The following is a 27271-nucleotide window of genomic DNA, read 5'->3' on the forward strand; positions in this document are numbered from 1 at the left end:
CTGCAGTTGAATATACAGTTCTGTTTGAGATGATAATATTTGAAGGAATTTTAAGAGTGCTTTCTTTTGATTGAAGTAACTTCTCACTAATTTCAATGGAAGCAGAATTAAGCCAATATTGAGTGTTTTCCAAAATCTCAAGTGCAATGGAGCTATGAACAAATGTCAGTAAATTCTTATTTAAAATCCACAATTAATATAAGTAAATATTTCTGCTATTGTCACAAATTAATGAAGGATGGTGATGTTCTTTTTGAGAAAAGGCGATGGAAAGGGGTCTTTTTTTTCTGGAGTAAATGGTCTAGAGAACTGGAATTGTCCAGATGACAGAAAACAACTGTGAATTTTCCCAGAAACAGTGATTGGAACACTGTCAGAAATAGGCAGTTACCTCAAAGCCTAGTGTTCAGCAACCCTGTATTATGAACAGACCATATGCTTGTCTTCAACATAGCCCATGCTGTTTTCATAAGACCTAAGAACACTTTTTTGGCAGAGTGGGAGAGTTGTTTCATCATGTATATTGTATTTTGAGAGACACATTTCTATGGTCCAGTCTTGCCAGTTACTGCTAAAATACAGCTGTGTTAATTGCAACGTAGCAAGTTACTATTGCAAACTTTTGGCACAGGGTAAAAACTGTAGTTTGAATTATGCATATCTGGGTGTGTGTACAAGAGACATTTACTGCTCAGTAGACTAATTAACTATGCAGTAAATGTCTCATCTACACATGCACCCCCATTAGGCTGGAGTAAATTAATTTACTTTGCAGCACAATAGTACTTGAAATATGAGTACTATGTGCTGCAAAGTAAAAAAAAAAAAAACTCCACAGCACTGCATGTGTAATCACTACCCTGGCTGGCTGGGGCATAAAGCTGATTCAGTGTAGGAGATGTCTGCTGGCTACCCCTGCTCTGATGCATCCTTCCACTCCAGTCAGCCCCTCCATAGTATGTTGAACCAGGGGAAGCAGCCCTGGGTTGGCAGACTGACTCCCCCAGGTCCCTTGACAACTGGGCCTGCTCCACCTGGTTCAATGTGCTTCAGTCCCAGGTATGTGTTCAAACAGCACACCTGGGAGCAATAAATTCTGGAGCAAGAAGATTGAGAATTTATTCAAGTCCAGTAATAGGGATGGGTAGACACGCCCTCTGTGTTTTTCTCAGTGGGTGCATGTATATGTGCAAATGCTTCAGAGTAGGTTTACTCCAAAGTAAATTACTTTGCCTGAAATGAGACAGTCCTCAGCTGCTTCCAGGCTGCATGTGAAGACGTCCCTGTGCAGCCCAGAGCTGGCTAGGAACTGTCCTGGTCAGGGGTAGGTCCCATCCAGCCTAGAGCTGGCTGGGGAACTCTCCCCATGCAGGGAGCTCCCAGGGTCCACTCCCAGCCCCAGCAATTTCAGCGTGGGGGTTGGGAGCTCTCTGCTGCTGGGGTAGGAGAACATTGTCCCCACCCAGGTGCCACTGGTAGAGCCCACCCCAGCAGCAGGAAGGAATCTCCTGCCCCCTGCTGCCTGGGTGACTAGAGCATTTTTTTAGCTACTGAAGAGCGAGCTTGCTTCAATTCTACTCAGGTGTCTTTGACAGATTTGCCAAGTACATTTAACGTATTCCTTTCTCACTGTTCATATAAGTTGGAAGCGTAAAGTACTGTTCTTTACTGTAAAGTACTATTCTTTGTATTGAGTATATGTTGTGAACATGCCTGGTTTTACACAACAAAGGAATCGTCATAGCTTGTCTACTAAGAGGAAAATAAGATACTTAAAAAGTGTGTTTGGTTGATACTGATAGCCGGAAGAAGTATACACAAAATGCTGGATATTTATTTATTTATAGTATTATTTATTTATAGTATTTATTCACATTAACCAGGACATAAACATTGGATCTATTCTGACATTTGAAGCTTGTTTGCAACACATAAAATACGGCACCATAATATATTCATATTAATGTCATATAGGCTGCTTGCTAACACAATGGTGCAATCCTTGATTATGGATATAATCAGGACATGATGTAATATCATCAAACAGCAAGCTTAAATGTTTAATGTCACAATTTAATGTCACAGCTGCATGAAAAAGGCTACATTTACTTTCTTACATCTTTAAGTTATCATCACTATTTCAGTTACGGTATTTCAAATAAATATGTATTCACTATAAGTGAACAGGAATAAATAGAAGTAAATGCAAAGTGTTATTTTTATTAATGTTATCATGGCATGTTTGTGAAATCCTACTGTGGAACATGTCTTTACAATGGTCTAAATAGGAAGTTGATAGGAAATCCTGCTCATGGCTTCCCCCTCGTAGCTATACTGTAATTGAAAGGTAGTAATACATTTTAAGAGATCTCATATTATCAGTTGAAGATGAATGAAGTCTCAACTTAAGGCTGAAAACCTAGCATAGGGACCAGCCTGGGTGCATGGCCACAACAAGGATATTCTGCATAAAGCAAAGATACTGAATTTCAGCTAAGCATTAAAATAATTTCTGGTTAAATTGTTACTTCGCCTTGTCCTTCTCACCAAGAAAAAAGGGTGAAGATTTGAAATCAGCTACTGCCTGGGAACCCCCTCTGTGGTATATATATATAATACCCAAATATGTGACTGTTCAAGGAGTATAGTGTGAAAATTATTTGTGTCAGTATGGTAAAGTATGTGAAATCCTTATTTTCAATCTTCTCATGCTAGGCTTGAAAATCTGCTAACCATATTTTATGGCCCAAATTTGCCCAACCTAAGGTCATATGTTGCAAAGGGGTCAGGTTCTCTCTTGATTTAGTGAATTGAATTATTGTGAACAGGGCCACACTAGGTATATCTACATGAGACACCTGCTACACAGTTGTAACTGCATAGTCATTTAGTACTTGCATAACCAAGTACTACATGACTGCACAGTAACCAGCATTACTGTGCAGTAGCATTCCAGCATGCTTGCCTAGTGACACTTACTGCACAGTAGCTCATTACTACACTTACAGCCAACATTTTTGAGTAGATGTGATATCTTTTATTAGACCAAATAAGTAGTTGGAAAAAAGTTATTAGCAAGCTTTCAGGTGCAATCATCCTTCTTCAGGCATAGGGGGTCTCTGCTGTTCTGAGACTCCAAGGAATGAAAGAAGCTAAAAGTGTAGCAGAATGTCAGTGAGAATGTAAATAGGTAAAAATTAGAAAAACAAAAGGTAAAGCACGGAAAAAAGGAGAAATAAAGGAGGGGGAAAAAAGACCAAAGGGAGACACAACAGTGGTAGTAATACAAGGTAAAAGAGAGGCTGTCATGAAAAAGGAAGTAGATGGAAATCAGGAACAGAAAGGGGAGAAAAGTGTGGGAGGGGAAGGGAGAGGTGTGACGGTGGGGTGAAAAGAAGGTAAGGGGTCAGATCAAGCAGGTACCTGGTGAATCAGATGTCAGGCAGGTTGCAATGTGTCATAAATCCAGTGTCTATATTGAGTCCATGAGTTTTTGTATCCAGTAGATTTATTAAATGAAGTTCATAGGCTTGTCTACAAAAAGTGTTCTGTAACTTTCCTTTGAGGATTAGAACAGAGGGATCAGAGAGGGAGTGATTGTTCCTTGAGAACTGGGCACCCACAGGCAGTTGGTTATTCTTGTCTTTGATACATTTCCAGTGTGCGTTTTTTCTGGTGCACAGTTGTTGTTTGGTTTCCCTTACATATTTTCTATCAGGGCATTTTATGCACTGGATGAGGTGCAGGTATAAGATCCAGGAATGGTGATGGTTCTGTTGTGGGGTGTAGTTATTGGGGGGGGGGGGGATGTGTTGGCAGGTTTTGCATTCCTTGTCCTGGCATGGTCTAAATTCATGTGTGGTTTAGGTCATAGGGAGTTTTCTTCTGGTGATGAGGTTAGCAAAGTTCATTTAAAGGCTAAGATGAATTAGACTGCAGGGTTTCATTCCAAATGATGGAGATATCATTTATGTATCTCACATATAGTAAGGGTTTGATGGTGCAGTCCTCAAGGAATTCTTCTTCTAGGTGAGCAATAAAAAGGTTGGTATATTGTAGAGCCATTTTGGTGCCCATAGCTGTGCCTATGGTCTGGTGGAAGTGTTGGCTGTTGAAACTGAAGTTGTGTATAAGGATGAAGTATAAGAGTTCAGTGATATCCTCAGGTCTGTTCTCTGAGTTGTAATCTAGCTCTGGCAGATATCTGAAACATGCTTGGATGCCATCCTGCTGTGGCATGTTGGTATATAAGCTGGTGACATCCATGGTGGCTAAGAGGGTGTTGCTGGGAAGGTGGTCTATGTTTCTGAGTTTTCATAGGAAGTCTGTTGTATCTTGAATGAAATTTGGTCTTTGGGTGATGAGCAGTTTTAAGATGGATTTGATGAAACTTAATATTTCTTCTGTTAGGGTTCCATGGTTTGAAATGATAGGTCTGCTGGGGTTTTCTTGTTTGTGTATTTTAGGGATCAGGCAAAAAGCCCCTGGATTAGGTAGTGTAGAGATCAAGGACTGAACCAAGAGTCCGGACCCGATGATCTCACAAGTTCCCTTCCTGTCCTAATGTCTATGAAATCTATGAAGTTTCTCTTGTAGTTCTGATGGAAACAATGTGATGGTGGCTTTGAGGAGAAAACAGGAATGAGATCTTCCTCTAGTTTTATATACTAGGTAGTGTCATAGAGTCTAACCTCTTTTATGTAGTCATCATGGTTAAGGATAACTGTAGCTCCTCCTTTATCTGCTGGTTGTATTACTCTTTGGTAGTTGGATCTCAGAGTTTCTATGGCCCTTATTTCTCAGAGGGAGAAGTTGTTATAACGGTGTTTGTTGCTGAATATTTCATTGTTCAGCCAAGAAGGACACTCCTCCAGAGAGAGAGATCACACTTTTGAAAGAGCACATGAAGATTTGCTGCAGGACAAAAAGAAAATCCCCACAAATCACACACCATTAGTTATGACATATCACCCTTCCCTGGAACCTACGGGGAAAATCCTCGAACAATTACAACCCATACTAGTTGAAGACCCAATTCTTGAAGAGAACTTCCCAGCACCATCCATCTTAGCCTTTAAACAGCACTGAACCTTGCTAACCTCATCACCGGAAGAAAACCCCCTATGACCTAAACCACACATGGACTTAGACCATGCCAGGACAAGGAATGCAAAACCTGCCCCCCACACAGCCTCCCCAGTCCTGCTCATGCCCCTTACTCCCCCCACAATAGCCCCCCCAACCCCACACGTGCAGACACAGGCAATCACACACAAACACACACACACACACACACATACACACACCCCAGCTGGAAGGTGTGCATGAGGGTATGGGAGGGAGGAAGGAAAAGGTTGAGGGGCAGATTGAGAATGAGAGAGGAGGAGTGCATCTCTGTGCCTGTTCCCAGGAGGGGTGGGGGGCGAGTGCAGCGGTGCCCCTCCTCAGGCCACACATGGTCTGCCCAGCTGGGGAGGGGGAAGCTCGCACACAGTGGCTGCCACCACACCACCACCGCCCAGGGGGAAGCTGTCTAGGGGCTGAGGGAACGAGGATGTGTTGGGGGAAGACATAGAGTGCCTGCCAGCTGGTGGGCACTCCTGGTGGGGCTTTCCCTAACACCTTCCCCTTCCTCAGCTCGGGCGGGCAAATGTGGGGTGGGGACAGCGTGCACCTCAGGGCACGGCAGCAGAGAGGTGAGGGGCACTGCCCACCCCATGTGACACACTGTGGTGATCTCCCGCCCCCCCCCCTCGGCTCACTTTGTGCCTGATCCCAGGAGCAGGGCTGGGGAGGGCCGAGGGAGCAGTGCCCCTCTGCGAGCTATACGCACGCTGCCTGGCTGGAGAGGGGATGGGGATGCACGTGGCAGCTACCACCACCACCACCAGTGCACCAGGAATTCTGTGGTTTTCTTGATTTTTCTGTGGGAAACGGAAAACACGGATTCCTGGTTATATATCTCATCCAGTGTACCAAATGACCTGATGGAAAATATGTGGGAATAACCAAACAACTACACACCAGGATGAAGGCACGCTGAAAAGCTATCAAAGACAAGAATACCCGATTACCTGTGGGTGTACATTTCTCACAAGACAATCACTCCTCTCTGATCTCTTAGTCCTACTCCTCAAAGGGAACTTACAAAACACGTTTCATAGGCCAGCCCATGAACTTCACTTCATAAATCTACTAGATACATAAAATCATGGACTCAATATAGATACCAGATTTATGAGACATCACAACCTGCCTGACACCTGATTCACTAAGTAACTGACCCCTTACATTATTTTTCCCCACCTTCTCTCCCCTACCCTTCCCCGCTTTTATGCCCCTTGTCTTCCTGATTTCCAACTATTTCCTTTTCCACAAACAGCCTGTCTTTTTTACCTAGTATTACTAATCACTGTAGTGTCTCCCCTTTGCCTTTTCCCCCCCTGCTTTATTCCCCCTCCCTTCCCTGCTTTATCTTTTGCCTTCTTAATTTTTACCTATTTACATTCTCACTGTCATTCTGCCACACTTTTAGCTTCTCTCATTCCTTGGAGTCTCAGGACAGCAAAGACTCCCTGTGCCTGAAGAAGGGTGATTGCACCTGAAAGCTTGCTAATAACTTTTTCCCAATGACTCACTTGGTCTAATAAAGGATATCACATCTACTCGAAGAACCTTGCCTGCCCATGTCCTTAGACCAACACGGCTACAACCAAAAACCCCTACTGTTCTTACTACACAGTAGTTCGGTTCATGTCCGGCAATGCTGCTGCACAGTAGTAACAAGCTAATGCACAGTAAGCATCTCGTACCCTTGTTCTGATTATCAGTAGCACATTTTTTCCTCAGAAATTTATATTAATACAAGGCAAGAAATTATACAAGGTAAGAATTTATATTAATACAAAGCAAGATTTTTGTGCCTGGTGAAACTATTTTTGGTCTTCAGGAAACACTGAATATGTAGCCAACATAGTTTCCAGTAAGTGAGCTTATCTGAAGCTTCTAGGTCCTTCCACATGTGTTACTAACCACAGATATTAGATGGTAATCTAAAGCAGTAAATCTAAACCAGTAGTTCCCAGCCTTTTTAAGACTCCCCTGTAACTTTTTGGAATGAAGTGGCACCTCATTTAGACTATGAAAAAATATTAGAGGTAGGTATGTAGAACATAGAAAATAACAGAGCAAAGAATTCTTTTGTTGCAAAGAACTTAGAAATAACCCAACAGGTCACAATATGTTTGACATTTTGGATTCCTTTTTGAAATCTCTGCATTTATCTTGTGAATCATGTGCACATGTTTGTACACAATTCTAACATTGAACAGTATCCCACAGCACCATGGTCGAGAATCACTGATCCAAGCCAATGAACTAGATGTGAACAGCTTGCTTTCTTCTCAGCAAATATATCCCTCTGTATTTTGTTTTCTAAGAATTAATTTACTTATGAGACAGGCTTTCTTATTTTATGGAGTTTCTGTATCCACTTTACTTTTTTCATAGGGACTGCATAATCCTGTGTTACGAATTATGCTCTTAAAGCCACGTGCAGTTCACTCTAGGCTGGGGCAATGATCACGCAGAGCAAGTATCCAAAGTCAGATACAGAATCTTTATTCACTCGAGCGAGGTGCCTCCGCAGAGCGACCCCGTCTACTAGTTATAATACTTTATTATAGTTTGTAAGTGCTTCAGCGTTAGTTTGTGATTAGCTCGTGCTTGTAAAAATACCCAGTCATCTATTAAACTAAATCACTATTCTAGCCAATCAAGCAGCACTGTGAGCGTGAACACTGAAGTTTAACTTTCGTGACTACATGCCCCATATATTTTGTCTCAAGATGTTTCTTTATCTTACAAAAACAATCCATGCCTGACTTTCAAGGTTCCCCTGTTGACGGGACTCCTCTGTTGACTGGATTCAGATAGTTCCATATCTTATCAGTGACCCTCATACAGTACCCCTCTTCCCTCCCAGCCGTCTCGTAAGTGCTGTGTCCGCTTTTATGAAACGGAGGCGAAAAGGCAAAGAAATGGCCTCACTTTTAGCATTACAAAGCCTTGCTTTTAGCCCTACAAGATTCATATACAACACCTGTTTGTTCAAATAATTATGTCTTCTTTTTAAGCATTAGACAAAAACTTGTTCTGTTGTTACAATTTTGTAGCAAAACCCCCAGTTTTTTGATTGAAGTCCTGCTGTATTTTCCACTAGTTTGTACTGTGGACATGTTTTCTTTAGCTTTTTCCTTTTCAGTGGTATCTACCAATTGGTTCATTTGGGCTTCTAAGGTATTGTGTTGGTGTCCTTTTATATGCTGAATATGTAATGAGGTGGGATATTTTTGAATCCACTCCCATATCACTTGCCAATCTTCCTTTTGGGCAATATCTTTACCATCTGCAGTATGCCAATTTGTTTATTCCAATTGTGGATCCATTAGGGCTTTGGCACAGAAATCTGAGTCAGTGTACACCCATAACTCTTCTCCAAGGGGGTACTGCTGCTTGAGTAATTCCTTGATAGCCCTTATCTCTGCGGATTGAGCTGAGTAACCTGCAGACAGGGGGCCTCCTATTTGATGTTCATTTAGATTTACCACTCCATACCCTGTGTATCTCTTACCCTTTTCAAAACTGGAGCTCCCATCTGTGAACCAGACATGGTCAGGCTGATCTCTCACTGCTGGATTTTCATCCAGTGGCAGAGCTTCAGTTACCTCAGTGCCTTCCTTGCCTGGGTTCACATCAGGGCACCCATGCCTTGTACCTTCTATTAAGAGGGCAAAGAGAAGTGAATCTATTTTGGCTTGAGTTTCATGTCTCACACCTCTCCCAGTTAAAAACAAAGCCCACTGAGCGATCTGAGTATTAGAGACCTTGGACCCTGTCAATGTCCCTGATGGGATATACTTCAGGGGTGAATGATGTGTTTGGATAATTACGGGGGCTATTTCAGTCAGTCTTTCAAATTTTTGCACTGCCCATACTGGAGCCAAACACACTCTTCCACACTGGTTGAAGTCCATCTCTGGCCCAGTCAGTTTCTATGATTCGTAGGCTACAGGCACCAGTTTGTTATCTGAATCCTTTTGCAACAGGACAGCTGAAAGGGCTTGCTCTTTAAATTGAGCCAATTTAATATAAAAGGGTTTGGCTGGGTTTGGGTATGCTAGTGCTGGTGCAGTAACCAGGGCTTCTTTTAGTAGGCAAAAGACCTACTTCAGTCTTCCCCCATTCCCATTTCACCTTTTTTAGCAATTTCCAAAGAGGCTGTGTAATTTCAGCAAACTAGTGTATATAGGAGTAAAGGAAGTTAAACCTTCCCAGCAATACCTGTAGGGAGTGGGGATCTATGGGGACTGGCATGTTTGATAGAGCCTTGATCATATGAAGATCTATCTTCTTCCCTTCTACCCCTATCTTATACCTAAGTACATCACCGCCTGAGTCACTAACTGGGCCTTTGGTCTGCTGACCTTGAATCCAGTTTTCTGGATCAAAGTCAGGACCCTTTTGGTCCAATCTGTGACCTCCTGCTCTTGGTCCCCCCCAGATTTGAACATCATCCACACAGGATATTACCTTGCCCTGGTCTGTTTTGCCTAGGTTCTGCAACATGCTCACCACATGGTGAGCAATAGCTGGGGCGTTACAGAAACCCTGCAGAACGCATGTAAAAGTGTATTGCTTTTCCTTGAAGGTAAAAGCCTTTTCCAGGATTCCGGATGTAAGGGAACAGCAAAGAAGCAGTTGGCTAAGTCTATAACAGAGAACCATCAAGAACTTTCTTGCACTCTGCTGAGCATAGCTGGCATGTCAGCAACAATTTCAGCCATAGGATATGCCCCTTATTAATGGCTCTATAATCTGCAGTCAGTCTCCATGATTCTTTGTCCGTTTTAAGGACAGGCCTTATTGGGGAATTAAATTCTGAGTGGGTTTCAATTAACACCCTTTGCTTCAGCAGGTCCTCGATGGTTGCCTGTATAGCCTCCTCAGCCTGCTTTGGAAAATTATACTGTTTCTGAGGAGGAACTAGGTCACTCACAATCTTTACACAAGCATCAACCCTGCCACAGTCACTTTTGCTTTATGCCCATACATCCGGGAATTGCTGCACCCATTCATCTCCCATATCAAAATTAATTACCCCTATACCTCTACACCATTCCAGTTTCCAGTAAGGGTTAGTTTTTATGGTTTCTGTAACCTCCCAGGCTTTCCACACCACCCCATTTGCCAGGTCTATGACCCAGCCTTCGTGGCTGAACGGGGGAGCTCCCAGGATTACCTGTTTAGTGGATCCCTCCTGCTGAACCCCTCCTATCCTGATTTTATACTGCCCTTCTGGGAAATGGATGCAGATTATTACATCCTTACAAACCATACCTGCAGTTTCCTGTCCTGTGAAAGAGCGCAGAGTTATCTGTCCATTATTATGTTGACTTAAATCCCATCTCTTCCCAAAGACATTTAATGCAGCCCCGGTATCCAGAAGAGCACTGGTTTGCCCCTGTTTTCCCACCATAACGAGTATTCTGGGTCTCCCTCCTGGATCCCAATTTAGAGTGCCCAGTTTTACCCACGAGCCTGGGCTCTGCTCATGGGTTCCATTACGGGGGCCCCATCAGCAATCCTCTGATACCGGTGCTGTAGCCGCAGTTCCAGTGACATGGAAGGCTGCCCCCTGTCCCTAGCTATCACGACTGCTCTCTCTTGTACTTAGTTCCACCATCCTTTCATTTAATTCATACAAGGGTCTCTGGGTCCATTTCTCCTTGGGCTCCCCATGCTGCATTAAAAATTTCCATATGGTACTCAGAACCCCATTATACTCCTCCCTACTGTCATATTGGTGGTAGTTGGGATGGTTATTGGGGTGGAAATTGGGCCTTTGGGTCCTTCACTCCAAATCAGGCTAGGCACTCTCATTCATGTATGTTGTGACCATGTGGTTTGGTGCTCTGTTAGTTTCAGTTTGGGGCTCGAGAACTGCCACCACCCGCCCCTTGCCTACCACGCAGCCTCTCTGCATCTTGGGCTTTGGCAAGGATTTCCCCCAGAGTATAAGTCCAGGTTTCCCTAAGTGGCCCCATTAACCCTATAATGGATCGGTGCATTCCCTCCTGCACCTCCTTCCAGAATCCAGGGGGATAATCAATGTTTCTGATCTCAGGGGTCCTATTTCCTGCCTCATCTATGGGAAAGCTGTCCCAGACAACAACCCTAACATCACACACCTAATTACATAATCCCCAACTGGCTTCCCAGGGTTTTGGCTGCTAGCCCCAAATTGCTCCCTGAAGGTTTTCCTCCCAATATTCATTCCCAAATCCAGTATACTCCAGCAGATCAAGTCCCCCTTAAGGCCATCTTCCCAGTTTATGACTGCCATAATTTCTGGGGTGGCACAGGTTCTTATTAAACGGTGCCACTCCTGGGTATCTAGGGCTTCATGTTCCACTACTTGGAGTGATTTCTGCAGCCACTGCCCCAAATTTTTTATATTAGTAGGTCCCAGTGTTTTACCTAGGGCAGCCAAATCTGCCCCACTAAGGCGAACTGTGATCTGTGTGTTTTGGCTGGGGTTTCCCTGGGTATCCCTGGTTATGGAAGTCCGTGTGACGGCGCATGCCTCAGGCCTTGGCTCTGTCTCCTCCTCAGACTCGAAGTCATGAAGGGAGGGGTACAGTGCATGGTGTGGTCCCCCTTCCCCATTCCTGGTTTCTCCCTGTATGAAAACAGCCACCTGTAAACTGCGCTCCTGGAGTTCCTGCTTTAAGCGGGTGCTAGTTTCCTCACAGGGGCCATGATTAGTTTTGGCTTCTTTGTCAGATTGTTCTTTTACCATGGTTTTTACCAGGTTTTGCAAGGCTTCCCAGCTTGCTTTTTCCTGATCAAGTGACTCTAATTGTTGGGCCTGATTCAGATTTGTGTCTCTTAATTTCTCATTTTCCTGTTCCAAATTATGAAGGAGGCTTTTCAATATTTGGTTATTCAGTTCAAATTGTGAATATTTGTCCCTCAGAGCCTGATTTTGAATTTCCTTTTTCTCAGTTTCAGAGGCTCTTCGGGTTTTTTCTTCAGTTGCTGTTTTCACAGCATGCCACAGTAGCCAAACTGCAGTACTGTGCTGTCTCTGGGCTGATGGCTTTTCACAGAGACAAAATTTCTCAAATTGAACCTCAGAATCATTCAGGGAGAACCCTGGAACACACACATCCTCCCTCCAAGGAGAAGGACACTCTTTCAGGATCTCCCTGGGCAAGAAGGAGACCTCTTCCTTTTTTCACCCACTTTGCCCCATGCTCACTAATGCCTGGGATGGGGGTCTTCTTCCTGAACATACTGGTTACTTCTTAGTCCTACCACAACAACAACAACGACACTGATAACAGCAAAGAAAGTGCTGTGGGTGCTCGGGCTCCTGTCCTGCAGGAGTTCCCCTTAACAAGGCTGACCCTACTCTGGGTATTACCACCCCCTTAGGTGACAACTGAATCCAGACCCTTCTTGAGTCTACCCACCCCTTGGGTGAGTCTAAATCCTAGTCCACCCCCCCGTGGTGACGTGTGCATGTGTAGTTGTACACCGCGCCCTCCTGTCTAACAGCACAATATTGAGATCCTGAGCATTGGCCTGACCCCTCAGGGCAACAATTTCTGCCAATATTCATTTAAAAATCTAGTCTTTGTTGTAGCATCTCCTTATATTTTTTTTACTTAAAGTTCTGCATTCCCATTATCATTTTTGTATTGCATAATTTTTCCCTACTTTATAATTCTCTTTAACCTCATGACTTGACCACAAGGGACTTTTGAAGCCACTCTGCTATTATGTGTTTTGCATTTGAATTACTTTACTGGACCAGAATATATAATTGTAAAATAGTCCTTTGCCATTACACTATGGCACTTCCATTACTTTTACCTAGCTCAGTTAGATAGTTAATTTTAAGCTTGCCCCCTTTTTAAAAGAAGGGTCTCTTTCAGTGCATTTTCTTGGCTCCAAGAAAAGTGAGTGGAAAAAAACTCTCTTTGGCCTGATAGTGTAAGTATCAAGTCCAAGGGTGTTTTTGTTTGGTACTGGTTCCACTTACATAATGTGTAATGTTTAGTCCTTGTGCTTTCATGCAGTGACTTATCTATTTCTAATTTGCTTAGGTCATCCTGGTCATTAGGTAGGAGTAGATGAAGAGAAGGGCTATTCCCTAGAGGGTATCTGACAGTTTGGTTCAAGAAGCAGTCAATGGCACCATTCATTATTCCTGTCTCTGCCACTCCGTCTCACCAGAGCTGTAATGAATATTGAAGGGACATTGAAATTGCACATAACTGCATTTTTATTGTCCATCATTCTCTTGTTGTTTTTAATTTTCCAATCCAGAGATTTTTTTCCAGCAGTGTCCCTGTTGTTATCTTATTCATAATCTCCAGTTTGACCTCTATCTGATATTGAGTTTGTCTCACTATTCTTTTTGGGCCTAATCCTGTGAGGTTCTGAATACATGGCAAAAAAACCATCTTACCTGTTACATTGTACATACTCATCCCTTAGAGCCAGAGGAGAGGGTGCCTGTTCTGGTAATGGTAGGATTCCATTTAGCCTTATGTTCACTATCTTCCAAAATAAACTATGCTTCTGTAATGTACAGTTATTTCATCCTTTTGTCACACATGGCTCCAATTTCAGCACTCTGTTTTCTCAAGCAGCTCAAGTACTTAGTTTATTTTGTCCCTGATTGTATTCATTTATTGTAGGTTTTGTGTTTCTGCTTTTGGGTTTTCATCTTTGCAGTTCCCACATCCTTTTAGTTTATAACCTCTAAGACTTTGTTTTTCTCCTTAAACATGTGATCTGACCCTTCCTCACCTTCTAAATTTCTGTGGGCTAGATACAAAGTTTAAGATTGTTTTTGCTCTTATGTTTTACAGCTCCTTGCATACAAAGCCTTCATTTTCTTGGAACAACCAGAAGATTAGTCAAGCTAATTAACCTGGTTGGTTTTGCTTCTCTCTGCATCCTTTATATGCTAGAAAAATCCCCTAGTTTCTTTTACTTTAGAGGCTAACAGCATTTCTATAGGCCCCTTAGTCAAGAAGACTGCCCTTGGGTCTTATAAATTTGCAAGGGAAAAAAAAAGAATAATTTGTTATTCTATACAGCAGCATTGTCTCTCAGGTCCAATCTCCTTGCCTCTGGCAGTGGACAATTCCTGCTGATGATCAAGTAAGATGCTTCTACATTTTGTATAAGTGGAAGGTATTTTTAACTGCAAGGGGAAAGCAAGGGTGCAGACTATCTGACTATGCGTCTCCCGGTCAGATTAACCATGTAGTAAGTTTGGGAGTATGCATTCTAATTAGTCAAGAATGTCCACCTGGAGAAATGTATTTCTTGTAAGGTAATTTGATGTACCAGAGCCTTAGCAAGCATACCTCATTATAGGTTGATCAATGTGGGGTTAGGAAGGATAGTCGAATTCCTGCTTTACTAGATTAGGATTCAAGATTCCCTTCCTGGCTTAACTACAGACTTCTTTTGTAAACCTGGTTAAGTCTTTTACTTTATTATACCTCAATTCCCCACCCTAAAATTGAACACTTCTCTGTTATTCTGATAAAAATCCATTAATGTCTGAGGCACCTAGATAGCACAATGAGGTTTGCCATCCAAATTATGTAGGCAGACATGTACAGATAGTTGTGTCAGTTAATACCAACTGAGAATGTGGCCACAGTCAAGCATTTTAGAAGCAAGTTAAAAAAATACAAGCTAATCAAATTATTAATCTTATGGTTTAGGTTCCTTTCTCAGTTTTCTTTTCAGTTATGCAGGTTTCAATTTCCATTTATTCTGGTATAGATGAAAGGATATTTTTGGCCTTTTCAGTTATTTCCCCCCTACTTGTCATATATTCATTCAAGTCATTTTGATCTCTTCAAAATGTGAAAGAACCTTTATAATTTTAAAGTTTATATTTAAAAAGTTAACTTAGCAAACAGAATCATTTTGCATAAAAGGAAGTACACGGTGCAAGGCTATGCTCATTTTGCACTTAAAAATATCTTCCTGAATTTTCTTATCAACACAAAGTCCTTTAAATAAAAGAATGATGGGAAAAAAACACCACAAAAGTAAATAAATATTAAGTGAAGTCATAGCTATGAAAGTCCAGGAAATATGCAAGAAGAAAGGGTTATTTTGTGTGATATCTTTTATTAGTCCAAATGCATGGTTAGGATAGACTTATGCCACCTCTGTAGGTATTATGTTTCTACCAGAAGAATCATGGCTTTTTCAGTACAAACCAGGAGTGTATAGGTGTTTACACAATTTCTTCCAGTACTAAAATGTATGTCATATGAGAAAAATAACCTATCCCTAACATGGTGGAAATCACTTTTGGGGAGAACAAAGTTATGTCCACTTTGGAAACGCTTGACACTTCTTGGGAAACAGGAGAAGTTGAGTAGCAGGGAAAGGCTCCTTGTGCCTTCCAGAGATTGGGGTTATCCTGGTTTGGGGAAGGCAGGGAAACCATCTGATCCCACCCACATGTAAGCCAGGAGTGGAAGGGAGGAGAGAAGCTGAGCAGAGGAGCGGCTGGCTCTTCTTCCTTACCCACTCCTCAGATCAGGGTCCCTGGTTGGAGAAGTTGATAGAGGGAGGAGATGTTGGTGGGCTGCTTCTTCACTTGGCTCCATAAGACCAGGAACAGAACAGAGGAACAGTGACTTGCTGTTCTGTGGCTGTTCCCCAAGCCAGGATCCTGGAGAGTGGGTGGGGGTCTTTGCCCAGTTCTCACTCTATTCCTGATTTCTCAGACATTTTTTGGAAACTTCCAGTGGTAGAAATAAACACCTGCTAATGGCCTTAAACAGTCTTGTAGGTAGCACAGTACCATAATGTACCCTGAGATGAGAGCTGAAGGAATGTATTGTGGTACCCAAAAACTTGTCTAAATCTGTCCCATCCATGCAATTAGTCCATAAGAGATCACCCACAAAAATCCTTGCCTCAAAGACAATTAAGCTTATTATTTTACTTTCATAATATATGAAAAAAATAGCATTCAAAATAGGTTAAGTTGAACACTAGACACAGGTCTATATTTACTTCTGACTTCTGTCTCTGCAGTCTAACAGCTTTACCCATTCTCCATACTAATGTAAAATTCCATATGTGATTTCAGACAAACCTCAGATTCTGCTGTTTATATCAGCTGTAATTTGCTCCAGACTTTTTTTTATGCTAGAGACCACACAAAAGCTTTTTAGATTTATTTTATTTTATAAGCTTCTGGTACTTGGTAAATCATAGATTTAGAACATTCCTTTCCACAGTTGGTATCACTTCTCAGTAAATAATAACTTCTCTTCCAAAGGTAATGGTGTTTTTTTTCCTTTTGTGAATAAAATATTTAGCCAGAGGATTGCACTTCAGAGATTGTGTATACTATTTTTTTCCCTACTCACCTCCATTACATTCAAAATGTAATTTCTTTTACAAAAATGTAAAAGAAGATATATATATATATACACACACACACATATATATGCAATCACATGCTGCGTCTACATGAGACTATGACTACTGCGCAGTTGCATCACATGGCAGAAAGTGTGACATGACATTACTGCACAGTAGTCTCAGGCTACTACACAGTCAGCATCACAAAAAGAGCCATTCAGAGATGCTACTACTCAGTAACTCTGGGTACTGGGTACGTGTTTATACAAGTACTAAATGACTGCATAGTAACATCTGTGCAGTCAGTATCTCATGTAGATACAGCCACAGTGACTAAAAAAAAGCCATAGTTGAAAGTGATCTGATCTCTACTACTTTCTGGGAATTATTTGTCAGTCCTCATGTCAAACTGCAGTTGCCAAAAATTACAAGCATCCTTTTCTATCAGAAAATTTTGATGAAGCTGGAGAGGTGGCAGACTTAAGCCTTTAAAATGAAAAGGCTAGAGGTTGAAGACTAGCTCAAGACAGATGAGAATTTAGAGGCAAAGGTGGTGTTTTCCAAAACCATCCAGGAAATTTAGCTGTAGAACTGACATCAGAATTAATGTTGTAATGTGGCCGTAATCAAGAGGGCCTTAATCAGGTTACATTCCTGTTGATGTCCATGCATTTCAAAATTGGAATAAATAAGTGTTGGGGGGATAAAAGGACACACTTTATTGGTTTAACTCAAAAGAGCTGAATACAGACACAAGATAAAAGGGGATTGAAAGAGTATTTATATTTACCCTTTCCAGATGGCTTTGCATGAGCTGTAGCTTCAGTTGGTGAGTTACTGCAGGCAGACAACAAGTGATAATGAATTGCTTATTGTATATGCAGATTAGGAAACGGGACAAAGTACAAAAGCAATGAAGAAGACCTGTCATCTGTTCACTAAAACAAAACAAAACACAAAGTCAAGCCTATTTCTTATGTTTAATGATGTTGTGATCAGCAAAAATAGTAAAATGTATGTATGTAATCATTAATAATTTCATTTATGGTGCTTCCTACTGCTGCCAAAAAGTGTGGGTAATATGCAATATAATGAACCAAACTAAAATGATCTTATGTTAAAATGAAAAGAACTGCAAACAAATAAATAAACACGGTAGTAAAAGAAGCATGAGGGTGAGGATGGTATTAAATGTAGCATAGGACCATCAGTGATCAGAATATAAAGGATGAAGGTTGCAGAGACAGAAACTGAAACCTGTCTAGAGCCAGGGCTTCCAGGAAGCCTAGATCTTCTCCTTGCCAGTTCTACAGCAAAGTACCCAGTACAATATAAGCACATATTTTGAATCTTTTTTTTTTTTCTAAGCACCCAAAAAATGCAGTGACGTAGGAGCAGCTGATCAGGCATTGGGATTTGTGAAATCTATTGATAGCTCTGACATATTTTGCTGATTCAATCTTGTGACTGCGAAGGCAGGGACCCCTTTCCTCCCACCCCTCCCCCACTCCTGCTCTTTGAACCCAAGTGCTCCACCCCTCCTCTGGCCCTGGGAACCTTGCTCCCCCGCCCCCAAGAGGCTTGCCCGGGTTCTAACTCTGATTATGTCACTGGGGGCAGAAGTGCCCAGTTATGGCTCTTCAGTTAGACTAGCCGATGACCAGGCTGCCAGACTCAATGATGGTTTGAATCTTTCAGGAAGAGACATTTTGATTATTTCTAAACTATTTCCTAAGATTTTTCCATTCTGTGGAGCATTTTTTTAAATCTATTTTGTTTTTTAAATGAAACTTTTTTTCCCAGAATCCCTTCCAGAAGGGCTGCAGGGCTTGCAGCTGTGGCAGCAGGTGGTATACCCCTGCAGCCAGGAGCCCTGTCAGCTTCTGGGGCTCCCAGTAGCAGGAGAACACCTGACCACATATTCAATTCATGGTACGATAAGAATAAGCCACAAAATTGTTACATATTTTTGTAGCTTTATAGCTTATACTTTCTTTTATCATTCCATTAATTGGTTGGATGTGTGGTTGGGTAAGAACTTAAGACCTGATTAACATCATACCACAAGTGTAATGTTTAGATGGGGTCTTAGAGAAGACATCGCAGGGATACTTTATGGCTATTTCTACAAATTTGGAAACATTTGATTAAAGCTACATTGGGATGATGAAGCTGTTTTTCTCTTTATTCTTTTGGCCTTTTGTCTTTCTCATAGTTAGTCGATGAGGAATGGACAAAAGATATTTGGTAAAGGGGTTTCAAAATATACATTTCTTAGCTGAGAAATGCTGTGGCAAGCACAAACTTGTGGTTTTTTCTCATTCCTTTGTTTTAATAAAACCTGGCAGGTGAGTCTTAAATTTACATGATGGAGCATATGGTAGCATATACTCACTTTCATGCCAGAATGCAGTCAGGAAAACTGTACATTTTTTATTAATTGTAAGTAGTATAAAGTATCTTTCTTTAAACTTGTACTCTAGCCTGTAAGTTAGAGTTTAGTCTGAGCATTCTCTTTTCTTCTAAGAAATCACTTAACCACATGCTTAAGTTTAGGCAGTCCAACAGTCCAGGTAAAAGCTGCTCCCATTGAAATTAAATGGATTGTTCACATGTCCAAAATCAATCAACTGAGCACTTCCCCAGTGTGACAGCATGGTTCCATCATACCTTATGTAGGCTTGAGCCTATAATAAGCAATCTCCAGTTTTCCAAGCTGAAAATGGAAATGTATCAATACAAATTATACTAGTAGGTAGTTTTAGTTTTCAACAAAACTCAACAAGAACAGCACAATAGCAAGTTTAGTTGGGTGAGATGATCTAATAAGCTGCTTACTCCCCAACTTCCAGTCAGTTTTAGACTGTTTCCCACTTTCCATTAACATTGTTTTCTTTTTTTTTTTTTAATGATGATGATTTTATGTTTTAAGTGAAAGGGATTTGGGTGATGAGGCTTCCCTTGACAGTTAAACAGCTAATAACTAAAACAAAAAGAGCTGTAGGAATTTCATAGCTGAATCACATTTGCATTTTATCACTTGACTTATTGGAAATCCTCACTCACCCAGGTGGCAATGAAAGTTATCTGAATGCCTCCTATGAAGGAAGACACTTCTATCCACATGCAGCAGCTCGCCCACCACTGATTTTGACTGTCAGGCTAGAGGCCAAACTAAATGAGCTACAATGACACTAGAAAATAAATAATAATGAAAAAAAAAACCCGTTGTCTCTGCTTGTTTCTAGTGAAAAGAGCTAGTGATTTTTCTCTATTAAGGTGTCCCATTTTCTGAAGGAGCAGATTTTTCCAGAGGAACATTTGCTCATTTTAGACTTGAATTTGAGCAAAATGAATTGTTTTTTCAAAGGTTACTTGAAGGATAAGAAATCACTCCTCAGTGCTGTGTATTAGTCTATTTATTTTACATTCTTTTTTTGAGTAGTAATGTGTGTGTGAGAGAGAAAACAAAAATTGGTTTTTAAGTACTTCTAGGAAAAAATCCAGTTTTTTCTTCATCTTGTTTTTATAGTTTCTAAATTAATATCTGTCTATTTTAATGGATGTCAAAATGAAAGGTGATTATAAGATTAAAGGTGTTTATGGAGATTCTGAAACTAGACAAGCTTTAATTCTGCAGAGGTTTTTTTGAGAAAATTTAAAACAGAATCTTGCTTTTTTTTAAATGCAGATACATATTAATATGAGTTTCATATTTATTCAGTACCCTTAGATATAAAATTTAAAAATTTTAAATATTCAAACATGGGAGATAACATTGCTGAAACTTTTTACACAAATAACAAGTGACTGAAAAATAACATTTCATGACTAGCCATGATTTTGGGTCAAATTTACTGAAGAGTTTTCACCAAAAGGAGGTGGACTCCTAATACCAGAACACATGTAGACGGTGACGTTATGCAGCAGAGCTAATTAGTCAACTGCAGTTAAGTGCACTTGTAGATGCACCCAGTGGATTGGCAATGATTAGGGGGTGCACATGGGTGCATGAGCACCCCCTGAGATAGACCCTGCCCCCCTGGAAATACCTGCTGTGAAACTGGAAGTGCCGGTGGAAGTGCACTTCTGGTTTCACTGCTGGTGGTTCCGCACTCAGTGATCAGCCACGGGGGGACCCCGCCCCCCGTCAGCAATCTGGTGCCCCCCACAGCTCAGAGGCACCAGTTGCCTATGACCCAGTGTCACATAAGTTGCCTTCTACCTCCACATTCTCAGCCAATTCTTCTGTTTATGAGCAGCAAATCAAAGAACTTCCTCCCTACTTGGCCTCTCTAACATCTGTGCCAAAAAGTTATCCCCAACATACTGCAAGCTTTTGCTGAACTCCTTGTGCACTGCTGTATTTCCGACTCAGCAGATGTTCCATCCATTGAAGTATGCCATGGGAACCAGGTCCTGCAATTTGGAAGCTTCCATCAGTTGATTAAAGAATGCCTCATCCTTCCTCCTGGTTTGGTGAACTAGAGAAGATGCCCACCATGGCATCCCCTTCTTTCTCTCCTCTTATCTTTTCCACAGAGATTTCAGTGGACTTACCTTCTACTTTGTTACCATCACTAAAATATTATCTTCTCTACCCTGAAGCACATCAACTGCTTAACAGTTCATAATGAAACCATCCATAGTTCAGGATAGGAAATTACAGAGAATATTTGGATGGTAGAATGCTTTCTGGTAAACTGAATTCTGGCCAAAATGCTAGATTAAAATAAATGGCAAGAAGAGAGATGGGATTTTAAATGACTGTAGCCACTAACACGATTCTTAGGAATCAGTTTAGTTATACCTAATAAGGAGCTGTACACATGCTGCATTGCAGGTTCCCATCCAGCAAGTGACTAAGTGTTGTTAAAGTAAAATGTTCCTTTAATAGGCTGCCAGCTACACATAATCATCATTTTAGGTGGATCTTCTGGCAATGGCAGGTGCAGAGGGGAGGGTGCAGGAGCTTGTTTTTTCCTCCTTTATTTTATGTAGCTCAAGAACTGGTGGTTCTTGTTCCTTGTTGCCACTGAAGATTGGGTCCTTTGTGGACTACAGGCTGTAGCAGCAGCAGGCGGAGTTTATTTTGAGCCTCCAAAGCAAATAAGCATTTTCCTCCCAACTCTCTGCACCTTTCCACTTCTCCCCTTCAGCACCCAGTGGCATCGTCCCCTCCCATTCCCCTCTCCAACAAGGTTTACATCTGCTAAGCCTCTGAGCACTAAAGGGCAGGGTGGCAGAGAGCACCATTTCCATTGTCCCTACCCTTCCCCACTCAGGAACTTCAGCTCTGGACAGTGGCAGCCACAAGGAGTGTCCCCTTCCTGCACTTGCTTCCTGCCATGTTTCCCAGTGTTCCCAGGCAGTCAGGAACAGGAGCAGGAAGATGGTACCCACCTGCTATTGCCACTGTTCCTAGCTGAGCTTGGAGTCCTGCATAGCTGCTCCCTGCCATCCCCAGTCAGAGGGCTCTAATGGGGAAGGAGAAACTCTGGGGCTCCCTCTATGTGTGGGTCAGCTGGGGACAGTGGTTGCAATGGCAGAGGAGAGGTTCTCTCCTTTCCACACCCAGAAGCATAATTAGTAGTTTTTGTGCCCTGGCAAACCCTGTGGGAGAAAGGGGAAGGGAGGTGGCAAGAGCAGGATGAGGGGAGTGGGAGTCTTACCTATTTCAGAAAAGGTCCCCAGCTGCTGCTGCCATGGTGCCATCTACCCATGGTGGGGAGTGGAGATCTGAAAGCCAGGCAGTTTGTAGTTAATGATGTATAGATGGCAGCTCCTATACCCCACTTTTAAAAATCATAGATCTGCATGTGGCTTCTGGAGGCTTTTAGGTTTGCTTCTGAATTATGATCAAATGAACACTGATCTGTCTTGTAAAGCTATGAGGAATCCATTTTTTGTCAAGTGTGAATCATTGAGAAATCTTCCCTCCCCCCCACCCCGGTACTGAATTTGGTCACACAGTCAAAATCAAGGAAAGCTACAGGAAACAAACATTGAATGATACAGCTGGAAAGGACTTCAGTGGTCATCTCATTCAACCTCCTGTGCAAAATGGACCATTACTGTTTATCAGAAACAATATTTGGATTATATCAACTAAGCATATCGTATCAACATTTTGATAATTTTGTAATCTTGTTTGATTTTATTTTTTAACTCTTTTAGTATAAATTAACTGCAATTTCAAACTAAATCTTTTCATTTAGATAATATCGAAGCATTCTATTTATTGATGTATTTATTGATTTTTCTGTGAGGAGATTAATCTAATGCACTTCTCTTTCTGTAAATAGCTTCATTTTCAATAAAACACTGTTTTTTTAGGAAAAAGAAACATTTCTTCCAAAAATTTCCAACCAGCTCAACTTTTAGTTGGTTATAGTGACAGCTGGTTCAGAACATTATTGCAGAAATATTCAGGACATTTGGCTTCATTTGCAAATGGAATAATGTAAATACTGTATATTTGTTTTTCCAAATGTGATCTGAACAAGATTTTTAAGTTTCAGTGAAGGTCTCTCTTTCATTTTCTCAACTTTTGTCATTTTATTCTGAGTCTCAAAATACTTATTTTTTATAATACACCAGTTCCCAGAAACAAATGTTGATGTAACCATCTCAGATTTTTTTAAAAGGTGTGGAGAAAGTCTTGAAAAATTGAAACAGAAAGAAAAGTTCTTCAAAACCTTAAGACAGTTACTTAAAGAGAGCATATTTTTTCATTACTCAAAACATTTATTCTCCTGGGTTTTCAGGATAATTCAAAGATTTTTGGAATATTTGGAGCTGTTATTACTCATTTTTAAATTCAGATCTGCCCTGCAATATTAGACATCAAAATATCTCAGTGTCCGGCTAATCAGGGAAAATGAATGCTGGAAATGATCATAAATTAAAACATTGAAAGTCTAGAAAATCTAGTTTCACTAAAATGAGTAGGATGCGTAGAACAATGCAAAACCAAAGGGTGACCATTTTAATTTACATTTTTGTATTTGAAGGCTATCACATAGCAGTAATAATGACATCTTTCCTGTTTAAATGTGATTTTTTTTCTTTCTAGTGTCCCTTTCTAAAAAATAAATCAAAAGACTAGCTTCTTTCTAATTCTTACACCCTCTTGGATGCATAGGACACAGGTCATTTGCCTGGAGAGAACATTAGTTTAATGAATCACAACTAGCCACAGTGATATATAACTTTTTAAATGATTTCTGAACTGGAATAGATAAAAACCAGAATGTGGCACATACTGATTCAGGATAGATTATGAACACAACAAAGCAAGCCTGGAGGGAAAAAAGGTGAAAAGAGTATTGAATTATATTATGATTAGGATGATATCATGCATACCAGCCATTGAATAAACACATGTAATTATTCTGACTTCATCTTCTATTGGCACACAGTAATAACTGTCAACCTGCAGAACATCTGATAACAATGTGATAGGGGAAATAATAGCTGAGCATGTTGGAACTGAAAAGGAATGCAAAACAGCAGTTGTTTGAAGAGAAAGCAGGAATTCATGGCCCAAATACAGGTGTACAGGTTGCTAACAGTTGTCTTAAGAATATTCTTACACAAAGAACCTGAATCTCTTTGTTCGCTAGCAATAGTTGTCCAAACAAATATGTAATCAAGAAAGGTATGTTGTCAGTACGTAAACATTTTATTTTCGTAAATTTAAGACAAGGGAATTTGTTGTCAATGGGTAATAATCCTCTTTATGTATAATAATTCAATATGTAAACACAGTTATTTTTGGACAGGCCTGTAGAATTTAAAAATTATAGAGCTATGTGAATCAAATGACCACCTTCTGGGAGTATGTAAAATCTAATGTTTTCTTGATTATTCACAAATTTAATATAAAGTTATTGTCATTTTCATTCAGATACGAGGTCTCTCTGCCACTCATTGAAGCCTATTTGACTGGAAAGGGGCAAATGTAATATTTCTTCGTGTTTCATCATAGACCATATCTTATCTCTTGCTTTACCATTTTGAAGAGCCCAGAAGAAAAATGAATACTAAAGGAAGCCTCCACAGCTCCTGTTGAATACTGAGTCAAACCCTACAGAAGCTATTTGGCAGTGGGGGCCTTAGGGTTGTTGGGGCCCTGGGCAAGAGCATCATTTGGAGCTCCTTAGAGGTTTAGTTTTGATGACCTATAAGCAAGTAGGACATTTGTTGTAAAATGTCGGGGCCCCTTGAACTGTGGGGCCACAGGCGATGGCCCAATCTCTTCTCCCCTAAGGCCGCCACTGTATCTGGGAGAGTGCCAATGATGTTGCTATAGATAAGGACAGAGACACAGGGACAGAATTAGAGCCAATGTGTCAACTAAAAGTAAGCCAGGCAGGTACACCTGCTCTAGGATTATGGAGTGGGCTCTGCTGCTTGCAGTTCTTTAGATTTCCCCTTGCGCTGCTCTTTTATGCTGGATTTCTGTATTCAACCTTCACATTCTTAATTTCTGTGCATTTTCACAAAGATCTAGGTTCGACTTTTTCAGGGCCTGCAGCGATGCTCCAAGCTTTGTGGTGTAAAGATATCTAACAGTTCAATTCTTGTCTTCTACAAGAAACAAAAATGAATCTTTCTAAGTGATGCAGATATACTAATGGGTGTTAAAACATGCACGCATTCACATATCACAGTGTACTAACAGACTTACAACTCATACGCCTGGAAAATCAAAAATATATCTATATTTCTGGAGCTGTGGTTTTTCTCTGGTTTAACTGTTAAAAAGAAATTTAAAACAGATGGCACCGGTGTGATGTCACAGACGTCTGTGGAACATACTTTTGATGAATCACCTGGTAAAGTTTTGTAACTTTTATTTAAAAAAGAAAATTAGAAACATCAGTGTTGATTAAGAAAGACCTAGCCTTCTTCTAACTGTTTGCAATTTATAGACACAGATTACACAGGCTCACTGACCCACAGCAGGAAACACAAGTGTGTTCTCTGCTGCAGGAAAGATTAAATGTTCTCAGTGCTAGAATTGGGAATGTCTGTTCTGTTTAAGTTAGGTGGCCATTGTTGATCAAGCAGCAGCATGCATTGCTGGCTTTAGGGGAGCTGCAGATGGTCAGGTCCCAGCCTCTCTTGACATAATAATCACTCAGAGGATGCAGAGCATGAAAGGCCTGCAATGTATACAAAAAACGCCGGAGGTAACTGTGACTAGTGGTAATGAATTGTAGAAGGATAATTTCCTCTGGTATTTTTGTTCTTTAAACAAATCACAGCATTAAATTTCAACCCAATGACCTTTATAAAAACTCCATGGTGACTAATTATAAGAAAACTAGGAGCATCTACTATTAGTAGAGATAGGATTGTTATTCAATAACCTTGGGAGGTTGCACATCCAGTGGTGTTCCAAATCCACAGTGATTAGACTCGGGGGGGGGGGGGAGGGTGTCTCCTGAAGGTTGTTTCAGATTGCTGCTGGCGTCTTGCTGCTGAGTTCTGTATATTCAATGCCACAATGTCAGCAGCTTGAAATTCCCTGTCTGGTTTTTATGCAGGTAATAATCTTCAATTTAATGTCATTTGCAAAGAAAGAGAGCAAGAAGTAGGTGTTTTCAAAGAAGGGATGTTTTTTGCAGCTTTCCTTTTAATGGAGGTTCGCACAGAATGTGCTCTTGTGTTGCTCACCCGCAGCAACCAGTCATGTACTGACAAACCAACTTGCTGAAGCTACTGTGATTGAGACTCATGATAATTATAGACACAAAACACACAGCCATCTGTCAACACCTTCCTATTGTATACCTATACTTTTGTTTTTCCAGAATGTAGCAACAGGTATAGAGGAATCAGTGTGCAGGCCACAGATTTCTGCACAGAGCCATGCTCTTCACTCTCTCTCACCAGTGAAAGAGGGAATTCTGTTGTATTTCAGAGCTGCTGTGGCAGGGAAGGCTGCTACTCTCATGCTCAGTTTATTTTTACATACAGGAGAAATTAATGAGGAAAGAGCAAGACAAAAAAACAAGCTAGTCTTTGTAGGGATACTGTTTTTGGATGCTGCTATAATTTCATTCCTAAATGGTGACTAATGAAGCCATAAAATTAATTCTCAGTCTTAGCACCGGTGATTTTTGTTGTAAGAAAATTGTAGTTCCCAAGTGATTCAGGGACAAATGACTTTGGAAGGTCTTTGTCACTGGCAAAACAAAGCAAAGCAAAACAAAACAAAACAAAAACAACACAAGCCTGATTTTCCCAATGTAGATGCTCTGCTCCATAAAGAAGAATTGTTTCAAAGGCAGTTCTTTAAAGTTTGGTTATTGGAAGAATCTCAGATAGAAACTAGGCAGTTGTACAAGCTCTTTTGAAAACAGGTTTTTGTCTTGAGCAAGATTTGTGTGAATGGATCTTCCTAAATGAAACAATAATTCAAGGTGCTTGAAGTTGTAAACAACTCAATTACCATGTAATCTAGCCTTATTACAAAGCTATAGGTAAATTAATACATTAGGGTAAGGGCAAATCTTTCAGGAGGTAGAGGTCAATTCGCAAACAGCAGACATATACAACTGAGATATCATACCCTTGTGCCTGCAAAGGACTGTACTGTAAGCAGGCTGTAAGGAAGACAATCTGCTTTGTCCAACTCCTCCAAAATGGTTTCACTTTGTTTCACAGAGGTTGCTTTAGTCCCAAGGATGATGTTGGGCAGCTCTTCCAAATATCCTCTCAGTTTATAAAATAAAATCGCACTTATTCCATTGCATCACTTAAAGCCTTAATGGTTCTT

The sequence above is a fragment of the Crocodylus siamensis genome, chromosome 2, assembly GCF_052110815.1.
Source record: "Crocodylus siamensis isolate JL-2025a chromosome 2, ASM5211081v1, whole genome shotgun sequence".
Taxonomy (NCBI): domain Eukaryota; kingdom Metazoa; phylum Chordata; order Crocodylia; family Crocodylidae; genus Crocodylus; species Crocodylus siamensis.